At 39.4% G+C, this 14336-nt stretch overlaps 1 long non-coding RNA gene across 1 annotated transcript in view; it reads right to left on the minus strand.

Annotated features, from left to right (window-relative positions):
- Window positions 1-14336, minus strand: part of LOC112407408 (uncharacterized) — a 31086-nt gene that overhangs the window by 1099 nt on the left and 15651 nt on the right. Inside the window, exon 3 of the long non-coding RNA XR_003004739.1 lies at window positions 2588-2719. This is a non-coding gene — a long non-coding RNA (uncharacterized LOC112407408). The remainder of the gene's footprint in view (window positions 1-2587; window positions 2720-14336) is intronic.

The raw sequence follows: 14336 nt of genomic DNA on the forward strand, positions 1-14336 counted from the left end.
AAAAAAAAAAAAAAAAAAAAGCAGGCTGGCTTTTTATTATCATTATTTTATTTTAACCCTTTAAAATTTTCTACACATAAAGCACTCCCTTATTGCCTATACTAGGGGTGGACCACTTGCACCATCCCATCTTTGGTACACCACAGGATGGATGAGAAAAATAATGAGGGAAACTGACAAGGAACATTTTTTTCCTTTTAACCAGCAGGCCAAATATGTTTTAGAATTAAGAGATTCCATGTAATTATAAGAGTAATAAAGTGGCTTGTTGTTCTATTTCTGGAAATACTCATAAATTATATTTCCTTTTGCTCCTTCATTAGGCTTGTTTCAATCATTACACTGCTTCAATTTCTTATCTGCTGTCACTGACAGTGAAGTAATAGAATTAATCTGACGTAATGGGGTGGATAACCAACTAATATACTGAGATTAAAAATTTTGGTAAGGCAAACAAATCTCTGAAGTATTTGAGGTATTTCCTGGCCTTATCAGTCATTTTCTGAACCCTATTAAAAACTGAAGGGAGGCAAAATTATTCTGCTCAATATATGCACATCCTCTTGGATCTAGAGGGGAAATATCTGGGAAATGTAATTAAAAACTTGAGAATCATAATGTGAATCTCAATAGGCTGCAGCAAATGTTAAGTTGCTGGTTCACAGTTTAAAAAAGAAAAAATAACTTAAGATATGGTAAAATTCCAACATCCTAAGAATGTAGTATTGCATAAATTGTAGGAAGCAAAATGAAAACCAGCATGAAATCATTTTGCAGTCAGACTTTAACCAAAATGACTACACCTTTTATGTGTCCTATGCTTTACTGACAAATTTTATTCAAAGAACTAAACTACATGTTTCTTCATAGTCACAAAATAAATAGAAGAAATGTCTATTTGGTGCTTCCTGTTTGGTTCTGTTAATGGACTAATGTTCCCTCCTGCTGTAGCAATTGAGGATGTTTGTATTCTTGACCCCTCCCACAGGGAAGCAGGAAAGAACCTGAACTCTGATGACCAGCTGTACTTCTGGCTTTGATATACTGCTCTGGCCTCCGTGGAGGAGGAACAGACTTGAACTTGCACTAAAAGAAGTGAAAATGCCAATCAAGAGTCTGACTTTAGCAGTCATGTCTCTAAGCTTCTTGTGTAAGAACATAATTTCTTAATAACACACATAATGGTTTCAGTTATTCTCAAAATTAGGCAGATAAAATATACAATAAGGCATTTTCTAAAAACTATGTAAAATGGCCAATGAGGTATGAAGCATACACCAATAATGGGCCCATTGATAACAAACAGAAATACTTACTGGGAGCATTCTGTAGTCAAGTACTATGAGAATGTTTTAAAGTTCTAAACTCTGTAATCCCAATGATTTCTATCCCTTGGACACCAGTTATGGTTCTTCCAGCAAATCATTTGTCCAAGATCCTGATGATAAAATCCATCTTCCTCGGATTCTACCTTTTCTGGAACCCCAACACCATACAAGATTATTCAGGGTCAGTTATAAGCTCTCCAGGTCACATCTGGAAGTTTAAATGCTTATTCTAACCCTGTCCCTTAACCTAACCCTCCTCTTTCTTACCTGTTTCACCCTGTGATGGAAGAAAGGGAGAAATCCATGAAACACCTATTTTAATTTTCTACTAGGAGATAATCTCCTGAAGTCTTTGACTCACCTCTTTTAGTACCTAAGAGCTAATAGATTACTCTTTGTGTTGTGCTGGGTAACTAGGTAACTGAGGAAAACAGCGTCTGTTCTGGAGAAGATGGCACTATACCAGCTGAAGATACCTTTCCCTAACTTTTCCCTGTTCCTTCCTCTTCTTACTATCTGCACTGTAAACCCCTTTAGAATCCACCAATCCATTTTCCCTGGAGTGATAAAGGCCTATGTAGAAGGCCTGCATATTTGAAGATCATATAAATGACCTCCAACATGAGTCTCAAGGCTACAGTTTAGTAAATGTGAACCGTCATGAAAATCTAACTCCCTGACTGTCATCATTTTGAAGAGTCTACTTAGAGTTATATTTCTATTTGGCCTTTCCCTTTTTCCACTGGAGTGGATTTAGGAAAATATATTTATTTTCTCACCTGTCTAGTAATTTTCTGCTTCATTTTGCTCTTACACCCTATTTCCCCCATTTAGATTTAGATATATTTTACTTTTCTTTCCATGAAGTCTCCATCCTAATTCATGCCCCATGCTCAGCAGTAAATTTTAGGGAGAACCCAATATCTACATTTGACAAATGAAGGGAGAATGTAACAGTTTCCTTGGCCAAGCAAGAGAGACAGAGTATGACTGTAGTGAGTCAGGATTTGGCCACCTCAGCAGCAGCCAAAAGACAGCTAGACTGCCATAGCACTAGATGAAAGTACACAGCAGAGAGTGGGACAGATGGTCAAACAGTGTTATGTTGTCACCATTTAAATATTATCAACAAGATCTAAAGAAGTAAGAAGATCACAATAACTTCCAAAAGATTTCATCACATTGGCACAAGCAGCTCCTAAGGTATTTCAAACATCAAAAGTTTTTCTTTCACAGAAAGAGTTGAAGAGAACCCTTACCTCAGATTTTCCTTTCTTCTGTGTAGGCTCTTGCTTCTCAGGCTTCTGCTTTTGTGTCCTCTGAGCTCCTTCAGGATGAGGACTCTCTCCCAGTTACTATAGTGATGGGCCAGGAAAATATCTGAATGCATGCTGTAAGTCAGACAACAAATTATAAATGGGTTGGCATTTGACAAGGCAGAACTATAAAAACGGAGAGTAGTGGTCTTTACTGCAAGGCAGAGGAAAATTACATAACACACATCAGAGCATCACACTGTGACAAAACAGAAGTCGTATAAACATCTTAACTTTTTTTTTTGCGGTACGCGAGCCTCTCACTGTTGTGGCCTCTCCCACTGCGGAGCACAGGCTCCGGACGCGCAGGCTCAGCAGCCATGGCTCACAGGCCCAGCCGCTCCGCGGCATGTGGGATCTTCCTGGACCGGGGCACGAACCCGTGTCCTCTGCATCGGCAGGCGGACTCTCAACCACTGCTCCATCAGGGAAGCCCTAAACATCTGAACTTTCAGGAGCCCATCTATCTCCCCCAGTTGCAACACAGTGCATTAGGTTTTATCAAAAATGATGAAAGGGGTAAGGAATTTGATGGAGCGTCAGAGACAGTACCCAGAAGAAGTCATGATTAAACTGAGATGTGAAGGTGGAGTAAGATTTAGCTACTCTATGAAAAGGTAGGGACTGACTATCAAGTGCAAAGGCCAGTGAACGGGAGAGAAGGACATTTTCAAGAAGCTAGGAGTTTACCAACATGTCTGGAGTGAAGAAGGTGAAGGGGAAAGAATCAAAAGAGGTTGAGAAGGTAAGTGAATCAGGCAGAGCCTTACAGGCCATGTTCAAGGTACTGCATATGCTCTAAGGGCCACAAGAAGGCATTGTAGGATTTTAAGTAAGACCAAGATATGATCAGATTTACATTTCACATTCCCCATTTTCCCTCTCCATTTTCTGTCACGGGCTTTTACCCTAATAATTTCTTGCACATTTAATCCTAAATTGGCATCCACTTTTTGTATAATTTATACTAACGTAAACTAACAGAATTTTTAGAAGTAAATGAGTTAAGATATCTGCACAGTACTTTTTTTGTTAAGAAGCTCAATCAATTTCACAGGCACTTTTAAACACATTGGTTACGGTAATTAGTTTCAGGAAGTCACCTACAGCACAATCAAATACCAGTCTTCCTGGGCTGTATGTTATTTCAGGTCATTCAGCTCTATATTTGATTGCACTGTTGTGGTAAAGATTATCTGATAAATTGAAGGGATAATGCTTCACCAAAAAGTACTTTTCAAAAATTCTGTTTATCTAGTAGAGCGTGGATCATTAACTGAAAACTGTGTAAAAAACAATTTCTTAAGTCCAGCCTCAGGGGAGGGTTGCTGTCCATTTATTGTTAGACACAGATATCTGAAATGGAAGTATAATCTTGAAAATTATGAATCACTATTTTGATAAAAACAATGATAACATTTTCTATCAGAACTTTCCTTATCACTGTTACCTTCTTACTGGGATATTAGCGTAGTAATTTCATTCCTTTGCTGGTACAAGATTATTGAATTCCTTGTAGACAAGACATAGTATATTCTATATAATAGGGTATTTAGGCAGATGGTTAAATCACTAATGGTTACACCACTGATTTTAAATCACGTAGATCATTATATGTTAATGATCAGCCTATAGAAAGTCTCTAGTTATGAGTCACAGGCCAATCTGATGTAACATTTAGGACCAGTTGGAAAGTCTTTGTAGAAAGATCCATGATCTCAACCATGAACCCAACCATGAGCCAGATAATGAACCTAACTCAGAAGCAGGCTTTGGTCCTACTGTCTTCCATTTGACCTTCTATTTTCCAGACTCAGTCTGAACTACTTTCAGAATAAATTTCAAAGATTTATAAAATTAAGAGATTTATTGATATAAACTTTAAGCATTGAGTCTCAACTTTAGATGTAATTCAGTGCACTTGAAATTTTCAGACAGAATGTAGTGACTCCAAACCCACTAAAGGAGAATCAGAGTGTTTAATGGGGGATAGTGGCATCAGTATTTTTTAAAGCACCAGATATAATTCTGATGTGAAACCAGCATTATGAGACATGGCTTTGGAAGCTATCAGATACCTAATTTTATGCAGTATAACATAGTGCTTTAGAGTATGGGTTCTGGCGATAAACAGCCTGGGATCAATTCCTCAGTCCCTTTTACTAGCTTCACGAGCATCAGTAAATTACTTAATGTCTCTGTACCTCATTTATTCAATACCCAGTGTATATTTGTTGAGTGCCAGGCTCTGTTCTAGAGGTACCAGTGAACAAAACAGATGGAATCCCTGCCCTGTGACGTTTACATTCTAGAGCAAGGACACTTTGGCGGGGGAGGGGGATTGAGAGAGTATGTGAAGATTAAACAGATCTTATATGTGAGGTGCTTGGAACCATGCCAGGCACAAAATATTCAACAAATGCTATCTGCCATTTCCTTATTTTACCAATGAGGAAACTGATATCCAGAGAGGGGGAGGAATCTGCCCAAGTAACTAAGAGAGGAGAAGACAGGAGGCAAATCAGGCTCCAGGCTACCCTCACATCACCTCCCTCAGCTCACTCCTAGAAGAATTTCAGTCTGGGGCTGCAAGACAGATGCTAAAACAATGGTGCCAGAACCTGCCTCTTGACACAGATTCCTGTACCTGAACGGAGCTCTTGCTGGTGCCATATATCAGAAGCAAATATTGCTAAATGCAACTTTTTTTTTTTTTTTTTTTTTTTGCGGTACGCGGGCCTCTCACTATTGTGGCCTCTCCCGCTGCGGAGCACAGGCTCCGGACGCCCAGGCCCAGCGGCCATGGCTCAAGGCCCCAGCCACTCCGCGGCATGTGGGATCCTCCCGGACCGGGGCACGAACCCGCGTCCCCTGCATCGGCAGGCGGACTCTCAACCACTGCGCCACCAGGGAAGCCCCATAAATGCGACTTTTATTTGGCATCCCTGAGGACATGGAAGATAAAGGGCTAAAAGAACTCATCTTGTTTGTAGCACCAGCCAATTCTTTAAGAATCCTTATAACAGTCACTGAGGGGCTATCTACTGTTCTCCATTTATATTATGAATCAGTAAAGAATGACTAAGGAAAAATGTAAAAGGAAATTACAAAATGTATTTTTGATACCATTTAATATAAAACAATAATTATTAAAATCTCTCTCAAATAAAATGGTAATATCTTGTGAATAAAGCAAATCTGATGATTTCCCCTAATATATTTAAGCCAGAGCATTACTTTAAAGCATTTAAGAGTCAGATGGAACTTAAGAAGCTTACAGGAGACCAGAAGGAAAGCAATAATTGAAGAGGAGAAAATGTATTATTGGAATAACTTATCTGAGTCAAACTCTTATGAGACATCCAAACATTTCTTCTAACCCTTTATTAGAATGACTAATATTTGTTTGCATTACAAGATAACTATAAAGATTAAAATCCATATGATGTGACTAAGCTCAAACTTGTTCCCATGATCCTCAAGTCTTAAAAAAAATGAATTCAAAATTAATTAAGAATTAAATTTGAAGTTGAGTAAAGTAAGGAGGGGCAATCAATTTAAACATGTTGCAATTCATACTAGAATCTATTTGAAAAACCTAATTTGTTCTGTCTTATGATAACATGGCAAAATTTTCTTTTACCCTTATTATGAAAGCACATGAACTGGAAAAGAAAAAGACAAAATAGTAAATCTTGTTTTAGTATAAGAGATTACATTGACAGAAAAAAAATGGGGAAAAGGAAGTCATCAAGGCAGTAGCTGAGAGCCTTGAAAACAAAGGTAAGTAAAGCGAAACTTGATATAAACCGTGAGAAAATTGCTCTGTACCTAGAAGGGTTTATGTATATGTATCATTAATTTCTCTATGAATTTTATCTCTAATTCAGGATATGAGTTAGCAGTTATTGGGATAGTAAGTCCTAAATCTGTTATTATAGTCAAGAGAGTAGGTATAATAAATGACCAGATGACAGACATGTTCATGAACTTAAAGCCAAAAAGTTAGAGTCTGTGCTTTTTAAGAAAGCAATAACTAAATCATTTGATCGACTATACACAGAAATTAATGCTTCAACTAAGAGAAAAGGAAAAGAAAGCCTATTGAAGCTTGAGCTTTTCAACTAGAAAATGAAAACAGAAGGTCTATGTCTGAATCTGGTGGTTATTGAGTCTTTGTGGCTTGAATTACTCCAACTCTGCTTGCAATTAATTTATAAAGGATTTATGTGCAAAGAGCAGTTAAAGACGCTCACACATTTATGGGTGTTATGTAAGCAATCATTATTACTAACCAACAAAAAGATATAGGGAGAGCTCTAATCAAATTCACCAAGTGCTGCATAAACCCATTTAGAAAGCAGTGTGATGATTTACTATGGTTTGGCTTCATTTAAAAATTGGGTTGTAAAAGTACAAACTATATATTATTTTTCCAGGGCTGCCATACAAAGTACCATAAACCGGGTGGCTTAATACAATAAAAATGTATTGTCTCACAATTCTGGAGGCTAGAAGTTCAAAATCAAAATGTTGGCAGGACTATGCTCCCTCCAAGCCTCCAGGGAGGATCCATTCTTTGCCTCTTCCAGCTTCTGGTAGCCCCAGATGTTCCTTGGCAGATAACTCCAATCTCTGCCTCTGTCTTCACAGGGCTGTCTCTTTATAAGGACATGAATCATACTGGTTTAGGGGCCTACCCTACCTCAGTATGACCTCATCTTAACTAATTACATCTGCAACATTCCACCTCCTAATAAAGTCACATTTGGAGGTACTAGGGGTTAGGACATCAACATTTTTTTAACACAATTCAATCCATAATAATCTGTAACTGCTGTTTGGCATACATATTCTGTCTACAGAAAAGAAAAAAAACGGTTAATGTATATAAACCAGAAAAACATAAGAGAGTAAGTTTCTCCATTACTGGCTTTAAAGATTTATAGATTAATGTTCCAGTTCCTATTTCCAGAGTAAACCATATTACAGATGGCAATAGGTTTCTCCTCTTAGAGTCTCCCTCCTATACCTGGATTACCCCCGGCCCCCCACCAACCACTCCTTACTCCTTCAATGCTTTCCTGAAATGCTCCTTCCTCTTCACCATCAGATCCTTTCTGTCCTTTAAGGACCAGCTATGTCATCCTTCAGGAAGGCTGCTTTGACCAGTGACTGTGCCCATAGTGACTTATGTTCCTCCAAACCCTTACAGTGTTTATGCCCGAATTATTGAACTGGTTACCATCTTACTGATATTTTTCAAAATGTATTTATGTAGTTAAAACAAAAATGTAATACATTACATACTCCAAAGCTGAAAAAGTAAAAGAAAAAAACCTCCTCTCATCCCTGAACCCCATATTCCCTGGACCTCCACACATCACCTAGCTCTCAGCTCAGTCATCTCTTCTGCAAAATCAAAACTTGGACTAGATGATCTCTAAGGTCCTTTTCAGACTGAAAGCACTAAGGTCCTAACACAGAAGATTTTAAGAATGAGGGGTAGCATATTGTGGTGGCTGATATACACTAGAATCAAACAGAAACTGACTTAGAAACTCTGTTCTACCTCTTTCTATCTCATTTCTTGTTTCTAACTTCCGCCAGCCACTGTTCTAGGCCCTGACAATGCAGCAGCAAATAAGACTGTCAAGGTCCCTGCCCTCATGGTGATTACATTCCTGTAGGAGAGACAAACAATTTAAAAAAATACATAAATGTATGAGTAAATAATATGATTTTGGATGATGATAATTACCATGCAGAAAAGTAAAGTAAGGCAAGAGATTAATGAATGAGGGGGTGTAAAGGATATTTTAAATTGTTTGTTGGGGTACATTCTCTGGGAAGTGCTATTTGACAGAGAGTGAAAAGGTCTGGAGAAGTGCATTTCAGAGAGAAGCAGCAGCATGAGTAAAGGCCCAGAGACAGGAAGGCAGATGGTCAGAGCACAGGTCTGCTACTTACTCTTTTCATTTTATTTTAGAGATAGGTCATTGTGATCTTTTTCATTCTTTTATACAGGTGGCTTTTTTTTTCTATTGTATGCATGTTCCATGATGTTTTTAATAGTCCTCTATTGATAGGCATTTGGGTTATTGCCAATCTTTTGTTGTTACAAGCAAAAAATTACAAACATGAAATTGTCAGCACAGCCTGCTGGAATGGAACAGACTCTGAGCTGGAAACAGAGCTCTGTCTTTCTCTCTCTTTTCTTGTCTCTCTCTTTATTTTGACTGTATTTCACTGACTGTTTTAGGTACTAGGAATATAGCAGTGAGCTAGATGTCCAGGTCCCTGCCTCAGGACACTTATATCCTGATGGGAGAGAGAGACATTATGAAAATGAACATACATGTAAAAAAGATATGGTTTTGGATTGTGACAAATGATGTAAAGAAAATAAAGCAGGACAAGGGAACAGTAAATGGCAAGGTTGTGGGTTCTCTTCCAGATATATTGGTCAGGACAGGCTTTGAGAAGGTGGTATTTGAGTAAGACATGAATAATGTGAAGGGCCAGACATTCAAAAGACTAAGGAAGAGCATTCCAGACAGAAGGAGCAGCACATGTAAAGACCTAAGGCAGGAAAGGGCTTGGCACACTGGGGGAACAGCCAGAAGACACAGTGGTTGGGAGCACACCCAGCCAGATGGAAGGAAACTGGAGTGGAGGCTGGAGGCACAGGCAGGGTGGGGCACAAAGGCCCTGTGGCCATAGGGGACACTGGGACTTGTTCTAAGTGTAACAGGAAGCCATGGGGAGAGCCACTGTAAAAAAGAATCACACGTTCTGATTCATGTTTTGGAAAGCTCACTCTGGGGATGATTAGAACCAGGATACGTGTCTTGCTGAAGTCCAGGCAAGAGTTGATGGTGGTGTATCTTTATCTATCTATCTATCTAACTATCTATCATCTATTTATCTATCTTATCTACATCTATAAATAGAGTGGGTTTGATAAATATGGTGAGAAGTGTACACATTTAGGACAAAAAAAAGCTGTTGGTGGACTGAATGCCAGTAATAAAAAAAAAAGAGGGAAATAAAGGATGATTCCCAGGTTTTTTGTTGTGAACAACTGGGTGAATGGACTGAGACCAGGAAAACTGGGGTAGGAGCACAGCTGCAGGACACGGGTGGGAATACCAAAAAGAATATAGTTTAGCGTTAGAAACCTATTAGGCATACAGATGAAGATTTGGGGGGAATGGCTGGATATAAGAAGAGGACCTCGACAGTGGTGATCATTGCTTCATGGATAGAATGAGTACCCGTAGGGAAAGGAAACAGTGAGGTAGGAAAGTAATTTGAGAGCAGATTATAGGAAGTCCTGAGCATGATGCTGAGGAGCTTAAGATTTCTTTACATGGGCAGCGGGAAGCTGATGAAAGTGTGTGTGTGTGTGTTATCAATAAAGTTTGGTGTTCGGATAAAAGTAATACACGTTTAATATTTAAAAATGGAATTTTTATAAGTTTTTAGGATGAAATAATATCAAACTTAGAGAAAGCAAGAATAGTACAAAGAACTCCTGTATACCCTTTACCCTGATTTACCAATTATTACTATTTGCCACATTTGCTTTATTTTTCTCTTTTCTTTCTCTGTATAACGTATAGATTATTTATATAGACATACAGAAATAGACATATAGATATGCATGTGTATGTATACACACATACACAATTTATATATATTCACATGTATACACACACATTTTTTTTCTGAACTAATTGAGAGTAGTTAATCCTTTGACCCCTTAATAGTTCAGTGTGTATTTTCCAAGAATAAAGGCATTCTCTTTTATTACCGAATTACAATCTTCAAATTCAGGAAATTTTAATCCATGTAATTCCAATTTTGTCAATTGTCCTAATAATGACCTTTATAATATGACAATTTTTATCTTGTAGAGCCAAATCCAGGACCATGAATTGTGTTTCATTTTCTTGTCTCTTTCATGTCCTTTAATCTGCAACGTTCTTCAGCCTTTATTTTCCACGACATTGACATTTTAAAACAATATGTTAAAAATACTTTATTATTGAAAAATCACTAAGGTCAATGAGAAGGAGGTGGATGGGTAAGAGACAGCATAAAATAAGGGGCAGAGAGGAGACCTGGAAACAGCTTGAGGTGATGAAGGCTTAGTGAGATGGGAGAGAAGGGGGCCCACATGGGAAATTCAACAGCATTTAGAGCCCATTATGTGTGAAAAGTAAAGAAATGAAAGTTTGATTTTAGCTTGGGCCATTCAATGGATGGTGACAAGGATTATAAGTAATAGATTTTGTCCTTTGTTTGATTCTAGGTTGAAGGAGGATAACCAGTTTTGCTTTTGAGTGCTAAGTAGATCTATGTATTATGCAGTTGGAAATAAGACACAGAGCTCAGGTGAGATGTCTAGGATGGAGAAGGATTACCTAAAGAAGAATAAACCTAAATAGTCTATCTTCTGCTTAGCTTTCCACCTCCCAACTGAGCCCTGTACACAGCAGATACTTAGTACGGATTGTAGACTGACAACCATCTCATAGTAGCTTAAGGGGAAGGGAAGGGGTGGCCAAGTTTTCTTCCAGGCAGATGAGGGCTGGGAGGACTCTGGGGATTTCCCTGCAGAAATGAGGAAGCCCTGAGCAGATCAGGTCGGCTCCTCCCCTGCTGCTGAGAATCAAACAGGAATTAACAGGGTGCCAGAGGAACGAAGCTTTGTACCAGGTTCACGATTCCCCATCCAGAATTTCCAAATCCAAAAAACGCTGAAGATGTTTTTGTATCTCATTTGGCAGCAAAACTTGACCTGAAGTGATCCTGAGGCTCTTGATAGTGTTTATTTATCCCACTCACTGTGAATATTCATACATTTGCCCACATGCCTATTAATGTATTTGATAATTAAGGAGCGCTGCCTCAGAACTCACTGTGTCGTACTCAATTCATGGTATATCCGCCCTATATACCTCCTTTCTAAAAACCGAAAAACTCTGAATATCAAACTCATGGGACTGTAAAGGTTTCAGATGAGGAAGTGTGGAAGTGTATTTAAAAAGTAGGGGTAAATACTTTGCAACCTAGACTCACACCTTTAAATGAACATTCCACCCATGAATATGTGAGTGAAGCTCACAGAAGACTCCCCAGGCTTTGGCACAATTACATCTGGAACTACTGAGAGGACCTTGGTTTCCCCTGTTTTGACTCACTTCTCCTCACTTCAGCATCTTTGGCTCTTTGCTTGATTTTATCCCTTAGCAACCATTACAGGCCTGGCTCACCATTTAATCCAAAGCCCTCACTCTTCTTCAGGATATGGTTTTGGCTATTTGATCTCTGGCCCTCCTGAATTGTAACTGCCTCTAAAAAAGGGGCTTAGACTTCCCTGGTGGTGCAGTGGTTAAGAATCCGCCTGCCAATGCAGGGGACATGAGTTCAATCCCTGGTCCGGGAAGATCCCACATGCCACAGAGCAACTAAGATCGTGCGCCACAACTACCGAGCCTGCGCTCTACAGCCCGCAAGCCACAACTACTGTACCACAACTACTGAAGCCCGTGTGCCTAGAGCCCGGGCTCTGCAACAAGAGAAGCCACTGCAATGAGAAGCCCATGCACTGCAACGAAGAGTAGCCCCCGCTCGACACAGCTAAAGAAAGCCCACGCACAGCAACAAAGACCCAATGCAGCCAAAGATAAATAAATAAAATAAATAAATTTATTTTTTTAATAAAAGGGGGCTTATCAGCCCCTCTCTGCATCAGCCCTCCTCCACCCTCACTGTTCTAAGCCTTATAGGACCCATCACGTACACCTGTCTCCTACTGTCCTGTCCCTCACATTGGGGGGTTGGGAGGGAGTGTGCAAAAAAGAATCAGACCATCCAGCTGGTCATTTGTTGGCTCATCATTTATTCATTCATTCAAGAAATATATATTGAATGTCTACAGTGTGCCAGATGCTGTGCTAGGTTCTTAAATTTTGGCAATTAACAGACATATTTGATGTCATCATTGCATTTACAATCTTCCAAGGGAAACATATTAAATAAATAATTAACTACAATTGTTAAGTGCTACAAATGGGGATGCAGAGTGCAGTGAGGGTGTATAAGGAGGGGGAGGGCCCGACTTGGTGTAGAGGCTCAAGGAAGTCTTCCCTTCCTCACAAGAGGAAGACTTGTGAGTTGAATGAGAGGGTGAGTAGGAGGTAGCCAGGTGAAAAGGGTGAGGAAGGCAGAGAGGATGGGATAGAGAGAATTCCAGGCAAAGCAAACTGCATAAAAAGGACCCAAGGCAGGAAGGAACTTTGCCTAAACGTGCAAGTGAAAGCCTTCACTGTAGCTAGAAGGGAGAGAGAGAGGGCCAGCAGTGAGGTCTTTATCCTAAGAGATAATCAGCCACTGGGCAGGTGTGGAGGCGGGGGGTTGGTTAACTAAGGATGTGAACTAATCAGCTACTACTTATCAGGTCTCTCTGGTTGTGAAGTGGAGAAGAGATTGGAAAATCAAGGTTCAATGTATGAAGAACAGAATAATATAGTTCTTCCCTCTTAGGACACATAGACATTTACTAGAAGAGGTAACACAGAAACATATTGAATGAGCATGATCCTGAGCAGGACTTGAGCTCCCTGCTCCTGAAATGGTGAGTTACACGGTCTAGCTCCACATGGCTAAGGCCAGGGATTTCAGGAAGGCCTGGCCATCTCCAGGGAAGAAGCGGAACAAGACTCCCTCTCCAGGTGGGTCCTCAGGACTGCCTTTGACCTCCAAGGGAGAAGCCTGCCCCAGAACAGTTTGTCTGCTGTCTCTCTCTTTATGCTGCCACTTACGGCCACTCCAAAACCTTCAGCCTGACCACTTCAGTAGTCCAACTACCATTCTACAACCAAAGAATGCTCTCTCTCTTAGGACCTTGCTCCATATTTTGTATTTGCACAGTATCTGAATAAAAATCATACTTGGGATGATTTCACCTTTAAGTTTGCTGCCCATAATCACTCATCATTTAACCCAGGAAAAGATGGCCATGAAGTTTGCATTAAGAATCATAATCATATGTTATCATATATAAACTACTTCACTCAAATAGAGCAGGATTTACTCTGGCTTACTTCCATATTCCAAGACTTTAATGCTGCCTGTTGGCAATAGGAACACTGCTGGAATTCATTCTTGAACAGTACTTTTTCTGAACTGGAACTCTACACTAAAAAGCAGTGAAGAAAACTTGTTACCATTCATTTATTTTGGACTTAAATTCAAAGGGTGGGAGGAATGGGGGAAGGACAATAGTTCTTTGACACTAGCAAGTTAGTAGAAGGCCAAAAACCTTGTTTTTTTTTTTAGACTTGATAGCCTGAGGCAGAATAGTCAGGAAAACATTCTTGCAAAGTAGATCTTCAGCAGGGAGGGAAAGATAAGATAAATATATGTAATGGAACATATTAAGCAATTACAAAGGTTGTACCTGGACCCTCTGAATTCTAAAAATTCCCAGCTCTTCACTCATGTGGAATTTGATCAAAAAGTGGAAAAATTATATATTCAGAAGTTAAAGGAACTTGCACATTTGAAGTTGGACTTTTTTGCTTTCATTTTTGCATTTGTATGAAAATAATATTCAAATATGGCATGAAATGAGTACTGTGCTATTAAGGAATATGCAGTATTCCCAAAATAGTAACCGCCA

The sequence above is a fragment of the Neophocaena asiaeorientalis genome, unplaced genomic scaffold (assembly GCF_003031525.2).
Source record: "Neophocaena asiaeorientalis asiaeorientalis breed wild unplaced genomic scaffold, Neophocaena_asiaeorientalis_V1.1 scaffold125, whole genome shotgun sequence".
In the NCBI taxonomy this organism is placed as follows: Eukaryota; Metazoa; Chordata; class Mammalia; order Artiodactyla; family Phocoenidae; genus Neophocaena; species Neophocaena asiaeorientalis.